The sequence below is a fragment of the Chionomys nivalis genome, chromosome X (genome assembly GCF_950005125.1).
Source record: "Chionomys nivalis chromosome X, mChiNiv1.1, whole genome shotgun sequence".
Classification (NCBI taxonomy): Eukaryota; Metazoa; Chordata; class Mammalia; order Rodentia; family Cricetidae; genus Chionomys; species Chionomys nivalis.
In genome coordinates this window covers 105,107,788-105,124,177 of record NC_080112.1, presented here as the reverse complement: position 1 = coordinate 105,124,177, position 16,390 = coordinate 105,107,788, and the positions used below count along the sequence as shown (strand labels likewise).

General features: G+C 37.9%; 1 non-coding gene across 1 annotated transcript; it reads left to right on the top strand.

Annotated features, from left to right (window-relative positions):
• The first annotated feature begins 925 nt into the window (after positions 1-925).
• LOC130868767 (U6 spliceosomal RNA) lies at positions 926-1,032 on the top strand. The gene has a single exon (XR_009056569.1). It is a non-coding gene; the product is annotated as a U6 spliceosomal RNA (small nuclear RNA).
• Positions 1,033-16,390: the final 15,358 nt, after the last annotated feature.

Here is a 16,390-nt window from a genome sequence, read left to right as displayed (position 1 = left end):
CTTTCATTTTACCTAAATTCTACTATGCCCCCTCCCTTAACATTAGCAACTCAATGGTCCCTTTTTAGTCCCCTGGTTTTTACTTTATTCCAGATTAAACACACCAAACAATATTTGAAGCTAGGATGCACATAACACAGAGAATATACAGAGGATTTATTTCTGGACTTGAGTTTCCTCGTTCAGTACAATTTTTTCCAATTCTATGCATTTATCTGTAAATTTTACGGTTTCAGTTTTTGTTGAGCTAAATAGTATTCCATTCTGTATATATACTACATATTTCTTAGCCATTCATCTGGAAATAGACATCTAGGTTGATTTCCCTCCCTAAGACTTTTTGGCAGCACAGGAAGACCAACAATCAGCAAGTAGAGTCTGATGTACAGCAAAGGAAACTGTAAAGCAAATTAGTATATAGCCCAAAGAATGAGAGAAAATATTCCTAAACCAATATAATTTATAATTACATCCTAAATACTTATCTTTATAAATAAGTGAAGCACTCACTCTTAATCAAAGAATATTTTTTCCCTGCAAATGGAGACTATTATAGAGATCCAGAGACTCATGTAGTTCTGTCCCATAGGTGAGTCTACAATGCAGCCTCTCTACCTAAGGCTCAAGGAACATCACAGAAGAGAGAGCAAAAAGACTAAGAGCTAGGAAGCAAGGACACTTGCTGAGAGATAGTGTCTTCTGGATATGACAGGGATGCTGAAACCAAGAGACAACATGTAGACTGGTTTGGGTAAGTAGAATGACTCTGATAAGAAGTAGGAAATATAAAGTTGGAAATAAACTGGGGTCTCGTTTTTCTGGATCACAGATCTTATAGTTGAAATTTTAATATGGTATTTCTTGGCTTGGGCTAGACTGACATTGACAATGGAATAGAAAAATTGAGTATAAGAGATCTAGGGAAGTGCTCGCTTCGGCAGCACATATACTAAAATTGGAACGATACAGAGAAGATTAGCATGGCCCCTGCGCAAGGATGACACGCAAATTCGTGAAGCGTTCCATATTTTTAGAAAACTTTCCCAACCTAAAGAAAGATATACCTATGAAGCTTCAAGAAGCATACAGAACACTGAATAGGCTGGATCAAAAAAAAAACATCCTCTTGCCATATAATAATCAAAACCCAAAGCATACAGAATAAAGAAAGAATACTAAGAGCAACAAAGGAAAAAGGCCAAGTTATTTATAAAGGTAAACCTATCAGACTTACACCTGACTTCTCTATGGAAACCATGAAAGCCAGAAGGTCCTGAATAGATGTACTGCAGAAACTAAGAGACCATGGATGCAAGCCCAGACTACTATACCCAGCCAAGCTTTCGTTCACTATAAATGGAGAAAACAAAATTTTCCAGGATAAAAACAAATTTAAACAATACGTAGCCACAAATCCAGCCTTACAGAAAGTAATAGAAGGAAAATCACTAATCAAGGAGTCCAACAATGACCACAGTAACTTAGACATCTAGAGACCCTTTACCAGCACATCTCAAAGAAGGGAAACACACAAAATCTACTACTAAAAAAAATGACCGGAGTTAACAACCACTGGTCATTAATATCACTTAATGTCAATGGACTCAACTCACCTATAAAAAGGCACAGACTAAGAGATTGGATACGAAAACAGGATCCAACATTCTGCTGTTTACAAGAAACACACCTCAACCACAAAGACAGGCACCTACTCAGAGTAAAGGGGTGGGATAAGGCTTATCAAGTAAATGGACCTAGGAAACAAGCAGGTGTGGCCATACTAATTTCTAACAAAGTTGGCTTCAAACGTAAATCAATCAGAAGAGATGGAGAGGGACATTTTCTACTCATAACAGGAACAATTCATCAGGATGAAATCTCAATCCTGAATATCTATGCCCCTAATATAAAAGCACCCACGTACGTAAAAGAAACATTGTTAAAACTCAAGGCAGCCATCAAACCGCACACATTAATAGTAGGAGACTTTAATACTCCTCTCTCACCAATGGACAGGTCAATTAGACAGAAACCTAACAGAGAAATAAGAGAATTAATGGAGGTAATGAATCAAATGGATTTAACAGACATCTATAGAATATTCCACCCAAATAGGAAAGAATATACCTTCTTCTCTGCAGCTCATGGAACCTTCTCAAAAGTCGACCACATACTCGGTAACAAAGAAAACATTCACAGTTACAAAAAAATATTAATAACCACCTGTATCTTATCAGATCACCATGGATTAAAGCTAGAATTCAGCAACAATGCTACCCCCAGAAATCCTACAAACTCATGGAAAATAAATAGTCAACTACTGACCCATACCTGGATTAAGGAAGAAATAAAGAATGAAATTAAAGTCTTCCTTGAAGACAATGAAAATAAAGAAACAACATACTCAAACCTATGGGACACTATGAAAGCAGTCCTGAGAGGAAAGTTCATAGCACTAACTGCCCACTTAAAGAAAACAGAGAAAGCACACATTGGAGACTTAACAGCCCACCTGAAAGCTCTAGAAAAAAAAGAAGCAGACTCACCTAGAAGGGGTAGAAGACTGGAAATAATCAAACTGAGGGCTGAAATCAACAAAATAGAGACACAGAAAACAATTGAAAGAATCAATGAATCAAAAAGCTGGTTCCTGGAGAAAATCAACAAGATTGATAAACCCCTATCCAAACTAATCAAACGGCAGAGAGAGAATTTGCAAATTAATAAGATCAGAAATGAAAAGGGAGACATAACCACAGACACAGAGGAAATTCAGAGAATCATTAGATCTTACTACAAAAGCCTGTATGCCACAAAACTGGAAAATGTAAAAGAAATGGACACTTTTTTAGATAAATACCATATACCAAAGTTAAACCAGGACCAGGTGAACAACCTAAATAGACCTGTTAGTCATGAAGAATTAGAAGCGGTTATCAAAAACCTCCCTTCCAAAAAAAGTCCAGGACCAGATGGTTTCAATGCGGAATTCTACCAGAACTTCCAAGAAGACCTAATACCTATACTCCTTAAGGTATTTCACAATATAGAAACAGAAGAGTCATTGCCAAATTCCTTTTATGAAGCTACAGTAACTCTGATACCAAAACCACACAAAGACCCAACCAAGAAAGAAAATTACAGGCCAATCTCACTCATGAACATCGACGCAAAAATCCTCAACAAAATTCTGGCAAACCGAATCCAAGAACACATTAGAAAAATTATCCATTATGATCAAGTAGGCTTCATAGCAGAGATGCAGGGCTGGTTTAACATACGCAAATCTATCGATGTAATCCATCATATAAATAAACTGAAAGAAAAAAACCATATGATCGTTTCATTAGACGCTGAAAAAGCATTTGACAAAATTCAACATCCCTTTATGATAAAAGTCTTGGAGAGATTAGGGATACAAGGGTCATACCTAAATTTAATTAAAGCTATATACAGCAAGCCGACAGCTAATATCAAATTAAATGGAGAGAAACTTAAAGCCATCCCACTAAAATCAGGAACACGCCAAGGCTGTCCACTCTCTCCATACCTCTTCAACATAGTTCTCGAAGTTTTAGCAATAGCAATAAGACAACATAAGGGGATAAAGGGGATTCGAATTGGAAAGGAAGAAGTTAAACTTGCATTATTTGCAGATGATATGATAGTGTACATGAGCGACCCCAAAAACTCCACCAAAGAACTCCTACAGCTGATAAACGCCTTTAGTAATGTGGCAGGATACAAGATCAACTCCAAAAAATCAGTCGCCCTCTTATACACAAAGGATATGGAAGCAGAGAGGGAAATAAGAGAATCATCACCTTTCACGATAGCCACAAAAAGCATAAAATATCTTGGGGTAACTCTAACCAAGGAAGTGAAAGATCTATTTGACAAGAACTTTAAGTCTTTGAAGAAAGAAATTGAAGAGGATACCAGAAAATGGAAGGATCTCCCTTGCTCCTGGATTGGGAGGATCAACATAGTAAAAATGGCAATTCTACCAAGGGCAATTTATAGATTCAATGCAATCCCCATTAAAATCCCATCAAAATTCTTCACAGATCTTGAAAGGACAATAATCAACTTTATATGGAGAAAAAAAAACCCAGGATAGCCAAAACAATCTTATATAATAAAGGAACTTCTGGAGGCATTACCATCCCTGACTTCAAACTCTATTACAGAGCTACAGTAATGAAAACAGCGTGGTACTGGCATAAAAACAGAGCAGTCGACCAATGGAATCGTATAGAAGACCCGGATTTTAACCCACAAACCTATGAACAACTAATTTTCTATAAAGGAGCTAAAAGTATACAATGGAAGAAAGAAAGCATCTTCAACAAACGGTGCTGGCACAATTGGATGTCAACCTGTAGAAGAATGAAAATAGACCTATATCTATCACCATGCACAAAACTCAAGTCCAAATGGATCAAAGACCTCAACATCAATCTGAACACACTCAACCTGATAGAAGAGAAAATGGGAAGTACCCTACAAGATATGGGCACAGGAGATCGCTTCCTATGTATAACCCCAGCAGCACAGACATTAAGGGCAACATTGAATAAATGGGACCTCCTGAAACTGAGAAGCTTCTGTAAAGCAAAGGACACTGTCATTAAGACAAAAAGGCAGCCTACTGACTGGGAGAAGATCTTCACCAACCCCGCTACAGACAAAGGTCTGATCTCCAAAATATATAAAGAACTCAAGAAACTAGACTTTAAAAGGATAATTAACCCAATTAAAAAATGGGGCACTGAACTGAACAGAGAATTCTCATCAGAAGAAGTTAAAATGGCCAAAAGATACTTAAGGTCATGCTCAACCTCCTTAGCGATCAGAGAAATGCAAATCAAAACAACTTTGAGATATCATCTTACACCTGTCAGAATGGCTAAAATCAAAAACACCAAGGATAGCCTTTGCTGGAGAGGTTGTGGAGAAAGGGGTACCCTCATCCATTGCTGGTGGGACTGCAAACTTGTGCAACCACTTTGGAAATCAGTGTGGCGGTTTCTCAGAAAAATTGGGATCAACCTACCCCTGGACCCAGCAATAGCACTCTTGGGAATATACCCAAGAGATGCCCTAGCATATGACAAAAGCGTTTGTCCAACTATGTTCATAGCAGCATTATTTGTAATAGCCAGAACCTGGAAGCAACCTAGATACCCTTCAATAGAAGAATGGATGAAGAAAGTGTGGAATATATATACATTAGAGTACTACTCTGCGGTAAAAAACAATGACTTCTCGAATTTTGCATGCAAATGGATGGAAATAGAAAATACGATCCTGAGTGAGGTAACCCAGACCCAAAAAGAAGATCATGGGATGTACTCACTCATAATTGGTTTCTAGCCATGGATAGGGACCACTGAGTCTATAATTTGTGATCCTAAAGAAGCTAAACAAGAGGCTAAACCCAAGGAAAAACATATAGATATCCTCCCAGTTATGGGAAATAGACAAGATTGATGGGCAAAAAATGGGAATCTTGGGGGGTGGGGTGGGATGGGGATGAGGGGAGATGGGGAGAGAAAAGTGTGAAGGAGAGGATGAGGGGAACTGGGGGAATAGGGGTGATTGGGGGTAAAGGAAGGTTGGATGGGGGAGCAGGGAAACTCATACCTTAGTTAAGGGAGCCACCTAAGGGTTGGCAAGAGACTTGAACCTGGAATGGCTACCAGAAGCCCAGGGCAATGTCCCCAGTTAGTTCATTGGGGCACCTGAGGATAGGGAACCTGAAATGAACCTATCCTATAATCATACTGATGAATATCTTGCATATCGCCATAGAACCTTCATCTAGCGATGGATGGAGATAGAGACAGAGACCCACACTGGAGCACCGGACTGAGCTCCCAAGGTTATAATGAGGAGCAGAAGGAGAGAGAACATGAACAAGGAAGACAGGACCATGAGGGGTGCACCCAACCACTGAGACAGGGGGGCCGATCTATTGGGAGCTCACCAAGGCCAGCTGGACTGCTACTGAAAAAAACATGGGATAAAACCGGACTCTCTGAATGTGTTGGACAATGAGAGCTGACGAGAGGCCAAGGAGAATGGCACAGGAACTTTCATCTGGCGATGGATCGAGAGAGAGACAGAGACCCAATTTGGATCAACCGTCTGAGCTCTTAAGGTCCAAATGAGGAGCAGTAGGAGGGAGAACATGAGCAAGGAAATCAGGACCACGAGGCGTGCACCCACCCACTGTGACAGTGGAACTGATCTATTGGGAGCTCTCCAAGGCCAGCTGGACTGGGACTGAATAAGCATGGGTTGAAACTGGACTCTCTGAACAAGGCGGACAATGAAGGCTGATGAGAAGCCAAGGACATTGGCACTAGGTTTCGATCCTAATACATGAACTGGCTCTGTGGGAGCATAGCCTGTTTGGATGCTCACCTTCCTGGACCTAGATAGAAGTGGGAGGACCTTGGTCTTCCTGTAGAGCAGGGAATTTGGACTGCTCTTCAGTATCAAGAGGGAGGGGGAGTGGACTAGGGGGAGGAGAAGTGGAGTGGGGATAGGGGGAAGGGAGCGGGGGGAGGGGGCAATATGTGGGAGGAGGGGGAGGGAAATGGGAAACGGGGAGCAGTTGGAAATTTTAAGTAAAAAAGAAAAAAAAAAGAGATCTAGGGAAGACATCATCAATAGGGCTTTTATCTATCCAAAGCAGAATGTGTTTTTATGAACTGTATAATTGGAAAAATATTATGAGTGGAAATTATAATAATTGATCCCACATTTTCATATTTCAAAGAATAAAAAAAATGCTTAAGTGAGAAATTTTATTACACCTTCTATTCCTATCCTACTGATGCAACAGTGGCACAACTCTTCAGGGTAACCAACTTCTTATTAGATGTGAGGCCTGGTCCACAACAGGTAATTAATCTCTTATACTGTGAAAAGAATCAAAAGCCCATAGCTCTGAGGGACATGGTCCTTAGGAAGGAACCTACTACTGTTATTTTGATAAACAAACCTGGCATTTAACTACCTTTTAAATATTTATGTTAATATCAGTCTATTAATGTTTAAATCAATAGACTGAGCCCATTGGCTTTCTGCCATGGATAGAAAAGGCACTCATACGGATCCACCCTCCCCTGAGGACCTATATGCAGGTAATGGTTGTTTCGGGATGGAGAATGATGTTCCTCAGCAGTGTAGCCACTAGAAAGTTGCCCTTGCTCTAGTAAATACCCACACTCATGCTCATGCAAGCAACCCTAAAGGACATAAAAATAGAAGCAGACTTGTTGGTAACAGGAGGTTCAATGAGAGAAAAGGAATAAAAGAGAAGACTGTAAGAGCAAAGTACATTGTTTACACACATAGGAAATTGAGAAAGAATAAAATAAAAACAAGATGCTATCACACAAAAGTTAGATCCAGATAATAGGGATGTGAAGTGGATGAACTAAAATTGTTCCTGACCAATCATTAGTTCAACTGTTCTTTTTCTTCTTTTTGAATCCTTGTGTTGTTTGCAAATCCCATGTCCCCTCTTCTTTTTCTTTTCTTTTTCAAGTCTTAGACTTTCCAAACTAATAATAGTAATAATAATAATAATAATAATAATAGTAATAATAGTTACTCTATTTCTAAATGCTACTTCTTGCAGGTTCAGATTTTCTCAAACAAAACATCTTTTGTGTTTGGATGAAATGTTCTGTAAATATCTGTTAGGTCCATTTGGTTTAGAATGTCTTTGAGTTACCACCAACATTTCTCTGTTTAGTTTTTGTCTGGGGAGACCTGTCTATTGGTGAGAGTGGGATATTGAAGTCACCCACTATCAATGTGTGAGGGTCAGTATGTTATTTAAGCTGTAGTAGAGTTTATCTTATGAATTTGGGTGTTTGTTGCATAGATATTTAAAATCACAACATTCTTGGTGGATTTTTTTTGTGAGTATAAAATATCTGTCCCTATCTCTTCTGATTAATTTTGGTTTGAGGTTTGTTTTGTTATATATTAAAATGGCTATACTAGCTTGTTTTTTTTTTGGGGGGGTCCATTTGCTTGGCATATCTTTTTCCCTCCCTTTTAACCTGAGATGCTATCTGTACTTGATATTAAAGTGTGTTTCTTGGGTATAGAAGAATCCTCTCTTCTAATCCAGTCTCTTAGTTTGTGTCTTTTTATTGGGGAATTGAGACTACTGTTATTGAGAGTTATCAACGAGAAATGTTTATTGATTCCTGTAATTTTGGTGTGTGTTCTCCTCTTTCTTGATTTACTGGTCTGAAATATGTTTTGTTGTTGTTGAGTACAGTTTGTCTCTTCAGGTTAAAGTTTTCTTTCTAACCTTCTGTAGAGCTGAAGCTGTAGATAGATACTGCTTACATTTGGTTTTATTGTGAAGTGTCTTTTGCTCTCCATCTTAGGTGACTGAAAGTTTTGCTGGATAGAGTATTCTGGGCTGGCATCTGTGGTCTCTTATAGCTTGTAGAACATCTTCTCAGGCCCTTCTGGATTTTACAGTCTCCATTAAAAAGTGAGGTATAATTCTAATAGGTCTGTGTTTATATGTTATTTGGTCTTTTCCCCTTGCCACTTTTAATATTCTTTCTTTTTCTGTACGTTTAGTGCTTTGGTTATTATGTTTCATGAGAAATTTCTTTTTTGTTCCAGCCTATTTGGTACTTTATATGCTACTTGTACCTTGATAGGCAGCTCTTACTTTAGGTTAGGGAAATTTTCTTTTTAAAAATGTTTTATTATTTAACAAAAAAAAAACCCAAATTCCTGTTCCTGCCTCTCCTCCCATTCATTCTATACACCCTCCCACCCTATCCCCTTTAATCCTAAGAGAGGGTAAGGCATTTTGTTTTGTGGAAATGTCCAAGGCCCTCCCAACTACACCTAGGCTGAACAAGGTATACATTCAAAGAGAATAGGATCCCAAAAAGCCAGTACATGTAGTAGAGGTAATCCCAGTGCCACTGCCAGTGGCCCCACTGCCAGTGTGCCCCAGCCATACAACTGTCAGCCGCATTCATATGGACTAGTTTGGTCCTATGCTTGTTCCTTTCCAGTCCAGCTGGAGTTAGTGAGCTCCCATTAGCTCAGGTAGACCGTTTCAATGGATGAACCCTTCATGATCTTGACCTCTTTGTTCATATTCTCATTCCTTCTACTCTTCAACTGGACCTTGGGAGTTCAGTCAGTGCTCCAATGTGGGTCTCTGACTCTGTTTCTATCTATAGTTGGATGAAGATTCTATGGTGATGTTTAAGAAAATCATCAGTCCAACTATAGGGCAAGACCAGCTCAGGCACCCTCTCCTCTATTGTTTAGGGTCTTAGGTGGGGTCATCCTTGTAGATTCCTGGGAATTTTTCTAGAGCCAGGTTTCTTGTTAACCCCATAATGGCTCCCTCAATCAAGATATCTCTTTCCTTGCTCTCATTTCTGTCCTTTGTCCATCTCTACTATCTCATTCCTTCAAGTTCTCCTCAACTCTTCCCTTCTCCTCTCCTCTTCCCCTGTCTAAAGATATTCCACCCTGAACATCCCTATCTTGTCTGATCTCGAAGCTAAGCAGGATTGAGTCTGGTTAGTACTTGGAGGGGAAATTTTCTTCTATGATTTTGTTGAAAGTATTTTCTGTGCCTTTGATCTGGGTTTCTTCTCCTTCCTTTATTCCTATTATTCTTATATTTGGTCTTTTCATAGTGTCCAATATTCATTTCCTGGGTGTTTTATGCATGGATTTTCTTTATTTGAATTTTTTGATGGAGGTATCTATTTCTTCTAGCTTGACTTCAATTTCTGAGATTCTCTCTTCTGTCTCCTGTATTCTTTGGTGGAGGTTTGCCTCTGAGGTTGCTGTTTGAGTTCCCAAATTTTTCATTTCCAGTTTTACTATAGTTTGGGTGTTCCTTAGTGATTATATTTCTACTTTCATGTCTTGAACTATTTCCTTCATTTCATTTTACTGTTTGTTTACATTTTCAATGAATTTATTCATATCCCTGAGTATATACATAGTAGCTATTTTGAAGACATTGCCTTGTACTTCAACAATATTGCATTTCTCAGGGTCTATCGTGGTAGGTTTTCTGGGCTCTAGTGAGACATTGTCTTGACTGTTATTGACTGTGTTTTTATGCAGGCATCTGGGTTTAGGATGACTGTTATTCTAGATGCTGATATCTACACTTGTCTTTATTGGGTAGGTGCTTCATTTCTTGGTTTTTGCTATCCTCTTGTTCTTAGGAGCATATGGTGGCCATGAGTTGACTGACAGGGAATGTTTCTGAGCCCCAGCCAGATTGTCCACTGTGAGTCCTGGGTAGAATGTGTTTATAAGAATTGGGAGCTGACATTAAGGAATGGATTGGACTGAGGGAGGTGGAGGTTGAGAGGGTCCCACAGGAGGGAGGAAAGCTGGGTGTGGTATCAGGATCTGCATAGACCTCTGGAAATGTAGACAAAGAGGAAAGACATTGCAGATGATCTATTACCAAACTAGGGATAAAATTAGAGGATTGGATTTAGAGTACAAGAGGGAGGGTGAAGATCACCACCTGATTCCCTGGCCAGTGACATTGCAGGCAGGTTCCAGGGAGTACCTGCAGGAACAGATGGCCAAGGCTCATTATGTGATTCTTGACAGAAAATCATAAATAGCAGATAGAAAGTTAAAGAAGGAAACAAAGTCAGAAGGAAGATGAAAGTAATTTAAAGTATCCCAAGGGTATCGAGGAGTGTCTTTTGTCCTTACTGTAGTGGTAATGAAGATGTATGAGACAAAATATATATAATATATATATATATTATATATATTATATATATATATGTGTGTGTGTGTGTGTGTGTTAAATTCTACCCTGCTAAATCCTTGAGTCAACTCTATGAAGAAAAACTTAGTATCTTATTGTTTTCTTGATTTGATTAAGAATACTACTCACATTATGTATAAATATTCATATATATTCAAGATTTAGTTATCTACTAAATGTGGCACATTATATTTAAGTTCTTTAAAAAGTATTTTTTCTTATGTCACATCAAATGTGGTTGCAAACATAAACCACAGATGAGGACAAAACACTCCATTGGGGCATGGGTAGAAAAGGAGAAACATGCTGAGTACTACTATTCACCCCTTTGGATCATGGGATCATAGGATTGAAAAAGTAATGAGCAAGGAGACTTTATTTAGGTCCTGGTATTTTAAAGAAGAAAGAGAATCTTAGAGTGTGAAAACTTTAAGGTTATATAGCTAATAAATGATGACATTGAGCTGATTAGTTTTTTGTCAAATTGACATAAGCTAGGGTCATTTGATAAAATGTCTCTGTAAGACTGGTCTATGGGCAAGTTTAGGGGGCAATTACTTGATCAATAATTGATGTGGGAGGGCCAAGCCCAGTGCCTGTCCTGGCCAGGTAGTCTTGGATTGTATAAGGAAACAGGCCAAGCAAGCCATATACGATGCATTCTTCCATGGTGTGTGGTTCAGCTCTTGACCCTACAATTCCTCCTTGAGTTTCTGCCCTGACTTCCCTTCATGATAGACTGTAACCTGGCATACTGACTGGTTTTCTGTGTCAACGACATAAGCTAGAGTCATCAGAGAAGAAGAAGCCTCAGTTGAGGAAATGCCTCCATGATATTCAGCTGTAAAGCATTTTCTCAACTACTGATCAATGTGGGAGGTTCAGCCCACAGTGGGCGGTGCCATCCCTGGGCTGGTCATCCTGGGTTCTACAAGAAAGCAGGCTGAGCAAGCCAGGGAAAACAAACCAGTAAGCAGCACCTTTTCATGGCCTCTGCATCAGATCCTGCCTCCATTCCCAGTTCCCGTGCTGTTTCAGTTCCTTCCCTGACAGCAATGTAGAAGTGTAATCCAAATAAACCTTTTGCTCTTCAGCTTACTTTTTGGTCTTGGTGTTTCATCACAGTGATAGTAACCCTAACTAAGACATCTGGAAATCAAATAAACCATATTCTCACGTTGCTTTTAGTCACTGTGTTTATCAGAGCAGTAGAAAGCAAACTAAGACAAAGCTCAACTTTGATGTTCTCCTGACTTTTACTTCAATGCACCACACTGCTTATGCATATCAGTTCATCTCAATAAACAGTTACTACAAAATATGGGGTTCTGTCATGAAGGCAATCTGTCTTGGAGAGGAAAATAAAACTTCCAAAAGAGTTTTTCAGTGTTAAGACACTGACTATTCACTAAGGCACTGTGAGACTTCAAAGGTCAACATAGAGGAAAAAGAGGTTGTTATCAGAAATAACCTGCAATCAAGTGTCTGATGGTAGCACAATGTTGAGTAATGCAAGAGTAGGGCACCTGAGCTAAATAAGACAGGAGTAGAGAAGAATTCTCTGTTCCTAAAAGCTACTAGATACAGCTCTAAAGAGACATTCTTTGAAAGTTTTGTGTTACCATTAATAAACCAGGAACAAAAAAATATTCTATATTCACCTTCCTTGAAGTGTGTATCTAGACAGGTTGACAGGAGTTAAAGACTGTTAAAGAATTGTAAATATCCCTTCCAAAATCCCAAAAATCTTAGTTATATTAGTTACACGTTAGCCAAGCTATGTGAGAAAATAGCTCACAGAAACAAAAGGCAAAATATTGGTTTTGCTCATGTTTACCAAGGGTGCAGCCTATGGTTCTATAATGTCACATGCTTGGGAGAACATTATGGCAGTAGAAATATATTGCAGAATGGGTTCCTTTGCATTATAATATTTACATTCTTTTTTAAATAATATAATATTTATATTACTTTTTGAAAATTGCATAGAAAGTATTTTAGTCATATTTACCCACCATTCCTTGCCGTAAGTCCTAGATCCACGAAACACCTTGAGCCCCAAACAGTTTCTTCATCTACAGTCTCAGCAAAGCAGAGGAAAGGAAGAAACTGAAGGTTAGGTGTAACTTTCAGAGGGATGGGCCAATGGCCTACTTCTTCTAATTATGCCCATGTTCTAAATCTTCTACCACCTTCCAAAATAGTACCACCAGCTCAAGACTGATTGTTCAACACAGGAAGTGGTTGGGCATATTGCATATTCAAACAATGCCACATTAATTATGTATAATTATTCAGAATTACTGCTAAGGGATCGTGAGTTGATTAATCAGAAAAAGGGACCAAATTTAATAACCTGGGTATGATTCCCTGGGACACACATGGTAAAAAGAGAAGTGACTCTTACAAGTTGTCATTTAACCTCTATAGTTGTCCCTTGGTGCATGCATGTGCAAATGCATGCATGTGCGCACGCATACATGCACACACACATACACACACGTGTGAACAATTAAGTCAATAGAATGTGAGTTAGAACCTATAAAGTGCCTACTAAAATACTAAAATGTGCTTTCTTCAGCTCTACACTACTCGATATCACTAACATATGGCTAATATTGGAGTCTTCATTTTATTTCAGAGTACATAACTCCAAGAAAAAATATAAAACTTTGAGTAGAAGTCTTTATCCAGAGAGAAGCACTTGGGGCTCCAATAATTTCAAATTAATAGTTAACCTCAGAGCATGCGTACCTAGTAAGTGATTTCAAGCAACTGAAAGTAAAAAAGTATAACAGTTGGCATTTACTCCTTTAAAACAAAATTAAATGCTAGGGTTGGGGTTCCAAAACAGTATTTGCCTAACATGCACAAGGCCCTGAATTTAGTCCTAAATACTGCAGAAGAATTGTTTTAGTAAAATAGAATGAAATCTTCATACTGTAAAATGTAAGCCCAGAATTGTAGGCAATCTGTTTCCACAAGAAATTATATCATATACTGAGAAATTTTCAAGCATGTTTTTCATTACCATCAGCTCCTCTTTTAGTTGATATTCATTTTCTCTTTACTTTTTATCTGCATGTTTTACTGTTGCTCTGTCAACAAAAGGTCTGTTACTATGTTGACACGTAAGTAGAGGTTCTTTCAATATTTGCTTAATTTTGCTATATCAGGGCCATTTCCCTTTATACATGTTTAAACATTTGATTGTTGCTTAGACCAAAAGAACAACATAAAGAGAATAACAGCAATGTGAAAACATACTTTCAAAGTCATTGCATAAACAATGCTAAAATTAGATATAGCACTGTGGAAAAATGCCATTTCTCTTTCTCCTGTGGAAAACTCAGAGCTCTGAACTTGTAAGATTTTGACAGGCTCAACATGGATCAGAATAATTAGGAGAGGGGGAGAGGATGGGTGAGGAGAATAAAGAGAACAGGGGAAAGAAAGTGGAGGGAAGAAAAGAGAGCGAGGAGAAAGAGGAATAAACACCAAGATAACATGACATAGAATAAGAGAATCAAATTTCACTCTATCATTAATTCCCAAGACAATAGTGAATAAGCACAGCAAAATATTTTAAAAATTGTTCCAAACAATAGAAAGCTAAATTTATGTGAGTTTGTTACCAACAGATACTGTTTGCATACTTGGCTTGAAATACAGAGGCAGTGGAACTTGGTTATGAGTCTTAGCTTTGGAATCTGAAAGATGAGAGTGAATATTCTAGTCTGTATCTTAGTAAATGTAAAACTTGCAGGGTTAGTATGTCATTAAAGGCAATATCAATAAATAGCAGCTACTAGTAAGTACAGCCTTTTCTGTTGTTAAATTTATGATACTTATGATCAACTTAGCCCTTAAAAGCAATTTTAAGCCTAAAATTAATATTCACACCATAGACACTGTGAACCTACCAGTAAAATCCTATTAGCATATTTTAAAACTAAATGTAATCCTTATGAAATTGAGCCTTTCCATCTGGTGATAGAGCATATCTTTCCATTTATGTAGTTTGTCTTCTGTATTTAAAAGCTACTAGGGTCACTGTTATGCCTTGGAGAAAACAATTTGTCCTATATCTACCACAGTAAAAATGGTTTAACTTCTTTTCACTCCTGAAAAAATAATCTACTAAAATATAATAACCTACAGTATTCTCTACAGTAATCCAAAAGAAATAACTTAAATAACCATCAATAAAGAAATAGATAAAAAACCAGTAATGGGGGCATATATATCTGTATGTTTTGACATGAAACAAGAACAAGCATCGTGAAAGACACATCATAAGCAAACAAATCACATGATTGAATATACATGATTATGGTAAATATACAAAACAGCAGCACATAGTTCCATAATTGCATGTGTATACAAATGCAGCAAAAATATGTGCAAAGAAAGATGCTAATTAGTCCACTTTTCATCTCTTTAATGAAATACTTGAGACTGGATACTTTATAAAGACATTTAACTACCTTATAATTTGGCAGTGCTGCAACAACCATATAAAGAAGTGAGAAGTAGCAATTGGAAATGATAGTTGAATTCCAGAATCAAACCATAATTAAATAGTTTTGTTGTATAGAGGCAGTTTTAATAAAAGACAAAACATTTCTTTCACATATAGCACAGTAATTATTTATGGAGTTAAGAGTTTCTATCTTGCCTATGTAGCTCTCCAACTTTATAATTTTGAATATTAGAGATAGAGAGATTGATGTAGGTGGGTCTTTTTCTATGTTTTGCTTTCATTGGTTAATTAATAAAGAAACTGCTTGGCCTGATAGGTCAGAACATAGGTGGGTAGAGTAGATAGAACAGAATGCTGGGAAGAAGGGAAGTGAGTGAGACACCATAGCTCTCCTATCCGAGATGGATGCAGGTTAGAATCTTCCCGGTAAGCCACCACCTTGTGGTGCTACACACATTAATAGAAATGGGTTAATCAAGATGTGAGAGTTAGCCAGTAAGAAGCTAGAGCTAATGGGCAAAGCAGTGTTTAAAAGAATACAATTTGTGTGTTGTTATTTTGGGTGTAAAGCTAACCATGCGGGAGCCGGGTGGGACGAAAAGTAGACCTGCTCATCTCATCACTACAAGAGATGGCTCAGTAGTTAAACACACTTGATGCTCTTGTAGAGAATCTGAATTCAGTTCCCAGGTCCCATATGGTGGTTTACAATTGCCTTTGATTCCAGTTCCAGGAAACATACAGATAATTTAAAAATAAAAATAAAACAAAAGACTTTTGATTCTCTACATACATTTTGATTCTCTATATTTTTGTTTCCTGATATGTATACTGTGAATACCTCATAGAATTTTAAAGAATTAAAAGAATTGATAGTTATTGAAAGTTCAAAGCTGTACATGGTAGAAAGTATTTGTACTTGAGATTTATTATTATCAATATTATTTTGTGTGTTCAATTAAACAAATATTGATTAACTAGTCACAATTTTTCAGGTATTTCAGCTGCCATTAGTAACATGGAGGTGACTATGAGTCAGCCCCTGCCATTGATGAAGTCCATTCAATGTGTTAAGAATAGGTACATGT